This window comes from Capra hircus, unplaced genomic scaffold, assembly GCF_001704415.2.
Source record: "Capra hircus breed San Clemente unplaced genomic scaffold, ASM170441v1, whole genome shotgun sequence".
Classification (NCBI taxonomy): Eukaryota; Metazoa; Chordata; class Mammalia; order Artiodactyla; family Bovidae; genus Capra; species Capra hircus.
The window spans coordinates 1-4,228 of record NW_017206970.1 but is presented as its reverse complement, the minus strand read 5'-3'; the positions used below and the strand labels follow the sequence as shown (position 1 = coordinate 4,228).

At 39.2% G+C, this 4,228-nt stretch overlaps 1 pseudogene; it reads left to right on the top strand.

Moving 5' to 3' along the window:
* Positions 1-327: 327 nt before the first annotated feature.
* LOC108635131 lies at positions 328-1,149 on the top strand (annotated as a pseudogene).
* Positions 1,150-4,228: the final 3,079 nt, after the last annotated feature.

Below are 4,228 nucleotides of genomic sequence, written 5' to 3'. Positions count from 1 at the left end.
TGGTCAAGCTGGATTTAGAAAAGGCAGAGGAGCCAGAGATCAAATTGCCAACATCCGTTGGATCATAGAAAAAGCAAGAGAGTTTCCAGAAAAACATCTGCTTTGTTGACTATGCAAAAGCCTTTGACTATGTGGATCACAACAAACTGTGGAAAATTCTTAAAGAGATGGGAATATCAGGCCACTTTACCTGCCTCCTAAGAAATCTGTATGCAGGTCAAGAAGCTACAACAGTTAGAATTGGATATGGAGCCACCACGCCGCGCAGGGCCTGGTAACTCTGCTGCTCTGGAGGATTCTTGTGTGATTGACAAACCTCTGATGAAGCCCTGACCAGATGGATATGAGTTATTACCACACAGAACAAGAGACCCTTCCCCACAACATTATGGGAGAACATGAAGAATGGGTCCTTTGAGGACAAAGCCAAAACCTTCCAAAGAGTAAACAACTTGAAGCCAATAGGCTGTGCCTTAAAAATGATGCACCCCAAGCAAAACACAAAAAGAACAGAAAGAAAAAGGAGTATTTAAATGAAGATGCGAATGGATTAATGGAATATCCAAGACAAAACTCACAGACGGTTCACAATGGTGAGACGATAGCAACAGTCAGAAGAAGCAAGGGGAAAAATTGTAGTTGCCTTAAAGGATGACAGTTGCTGGGAAGGAAGACGATCAAAAAGACAAAGCAGCCAAGAAAATGCAGTGGTATGTTTCCATTGTAGACAGCTGGCCATGGAATTGCAGATTGCCCTGCTGCCCTTGAGAATCAAGAAATGGGCCCTGGAATACGTTACCGGTGTGGATCCACAAGGGCAGGTTAAAGTAGACCGGCTCTTGGTGAACTCCTTTTGCAAAATGTTTTGTTTGTGGGGAAATGGGACATCTGTCCAGATCTTGTCCTGATAATCCCGAAGGACTCTGTGCTGATGGTGGTGGCTGCAGACTATTAGGCTCTGTGGAACATTTGAAGAAAGATTGTCCTAAAAGTCAGAACTCAGATCAAATGGTCACAGTTGGTCACTGGGGCAAAAGGAATGAGTGCAGACGATGAAGAAATTTTGGATGTGCCTAAACCACAGAAACCCAAAACAAACATACCTAAAGTTGTTAAGTTTTGATGATTAGTACTATTGGTTGTTCAACATTCTGAACTGGGCCTGCTTCACAAGTTAGAGCTGGACTGTCGCTTGGAGGCCTGTATTATGTATATCAGTATAATTCAGGTATGGCCAAACCAGTTCCTGAGTTCAGTCCATCAAAGAGCATTTTACCAGTGTTTGGAGAAAAGCACTGAAAAAAGTATAAGATGTTTAAAATGGATTTTCTAAAGAATATATTTTTGACAAATAGAACTTAGGTATAACTGTCTGTATACCCAATTGTACATCTGTTTTTTGTAATCATCTTTTTCTTGAAAACAAAAATATACATTAATGTAAAACTATCCCTAAACATAGGATAACTGCTTTGCATTTGAAATGCATTTGTGGCTCTATTATTTTCTTGGTTCAAATTATCAATTTATTTTTATGTTAGAACTTTATTTACACTTGCCACAAATGTATTATTTTTAAAATAGTAAATAAAAACTCATTTTCTATTAAAATATGGACATGGAACAATGGCCTGGTTCAAAAGTCAGGAAAGAGTACATCAAGGCTGTATATTGTCACCCTGGTTATTTAACTTACATGCAGAGTACATCATGCAAAATGCTGGGCTGGATGAAGCACAGGCTGGAATCAAGATTTGCCATGAGAAATATCAATAACCTCAAATAGGCAGATGATTACACTCTAATGCAGAAAGCAAAGAGGAATTAAAGAGCATCTTGATGAAGGTGCAAGAGGAGTGAAAAACCTAAAACTCAGCATTCGAAAAACTAAAATCATGGCATCTGGTCACATCACTTCATAGCAATTGATGGGGAAAAATGGAAACAGTGGCAGGTTTTATTTTGGGGGCCCCAAAATCACTGCAGATTGACTGCAGCCATGAAATTAAAAGATGCTTGCTCCTTGGAAGAAAAGCTATGACAAACCTAGTTCAGTTCAGTTCAGTTGCTCAGTCATGTCTGACTCTTTGCAACCTCATGGACTGTAGCACGCAAGGCCTCCCTGTCCATCACCAACTCCTGGAGTTTACTCAAACTCATGTCCATCAAGTTGGTGATGCCATCCAACTATCTCATCATCTGTCATCCCCTTCTCCTCCTGCCTCAATCTTTCCCAGCATCAGGGTCTTTCAAATGAGTCAGTTATTCACATCAGGTGGCCAAAGTATTGGAGTTTCAGCTTCAGTATCAGTCCTTCCAATGAATATTCAAGACTGATTTCCTTTAGAGAGACTGGTTGGATCTCCTTGCTCTCCAAGGGACTGTCAAGAGTCTTCTCCAATACCACAGTTCAAAAATATCAGTTCTTTGGTGCTCAGCTTTCTTTATAGACCAACTCTCACATCCATATATGACTACTGGAAAAACCATAGCTTTGACTAGAAAGACCTTTGTTGGCAAAGAAATGTCTCTGCTTTTTAATATGCTTTCTAGGTTTGTCATCTGGTCCCATTACTTCATGTCAATAGATGGGAAACAATGGAAACAGTGACAGACTTTATTTTGGGGGGCTCCAAAATCACTGCAGATGGTGACTACAGCCATGAAATTAAAATGCTTGTCCTTGGGAGAAAAGTTATGACCAAACTAGACAGCTTATTAAAAAGCAGAGACATTTCTTTGCCAACAAAGGTCTTTCTAGTCAAAGCTATGGTTTTTCCAGTAGTCATATATGGATGTGAGAGTTGGTCTATAAAGAAAGCTGAGCACCAAAGAACTGATATTTTTGAACTGTGGTATTGGAGAAGACTCTTGACAGTCCCTTGGAGATCCAACCAGTCCCTTCTAAAGGAAATCAGTCTTGAATATTCATTGGAAGGACTGATACTGAAGCTGAAACTCCAATACTTTGGCCACCTGATGTGAATAACTGACTCATTTGAAAAGACCCTGATGCTGGGAAAGATTGAGGGCAGGAGGAGAAGGGGATGACAGATGATGAGATAGTTGGATGGCATCACCAACTTGATGGACATGAGTTTGAGTAAACTCCAGGAATGGACAGGGAGTGGCTGAGACAGGGAGGTGCGTGCTACAGTCCTTTGCAAAGAGTCAGACATGACTGAGCAACTGAACTGAACTGAACTAGGTTTGTCATAGCTTTTCTTCCAAGGAGCAAGCATCTTTTAATTTCATGGCTGCAGTCAATCTGCAGTGATTTTGGGCCCCCCAAAATAAAACCTGCCACTGTTTCCATTTTTCCCATCAATTTGCTATGAAGTGATGTGACCAGATGCCATGATTTTAGTTTTTCGAATGCTGAGTTTTAGGTTTTTCACTCCTCTTGCACCTTCATCAAGATGCTCTTTAATTCCTCTTTGCTTTCTGCCATTAGAGTGGTATCATCTGGCCTATTTGAGGTTATTGATATTTCTCATGGCAATCTTGATTCCAGCCTGTGCTTCATCCAGCCCAGCATTTTGCATGATGTACTCTGCATGTAAGTTAAATAAACCAGGGTGACAATATACAGCCTTGATGTACTCTTTCCTGACTTTTGAACCAGGCCATTGTTCCATGTCCATATTTTAATAGAAAATGAGTTTTATTTACTATTTTAAAAATAATACATTTGTGGCAAGTGTAAATAAAGTTCTAACATAAAAATAAAATGATAATTTGAACCAAGAAAATAATAGAGCCACAAATGCATTTCCAAATGCAAAGCAGTTATCCTATGTTTAGGGATAGTTTACATTAATGTATATTTTTGTTTTCAAGAAAAAAGATGATTACAAAAAACAGATGTACAATTGGGTATACAGACAGTTATACCTAAGTTCTATTTGTCAAAAATATATTCTTTTAGAAAATCCATTTTAAACATCTTATACTTTTTTCAGTGCTTTTCTCCAAACACTGGTAAAATGCTCTTTGATGGACTGAACTCAGGAACTGGTTTTGGCCATACCTGAATTATACTGAATACATAATACAGGCTCCAAGCGACAGTCCAGCTCTTAACTTGTGAAGCAGGCCCAGTTCAGAATGTTGAACAACCAATAAGTACTAATCATCAAAACTTAACAACTTTAGGTATGTTTGTTTTGGGTTTCTGTGGTTTTAGGCACATCCAAAATTTCTTCATCGTCTGCACTCATTCCTTTTG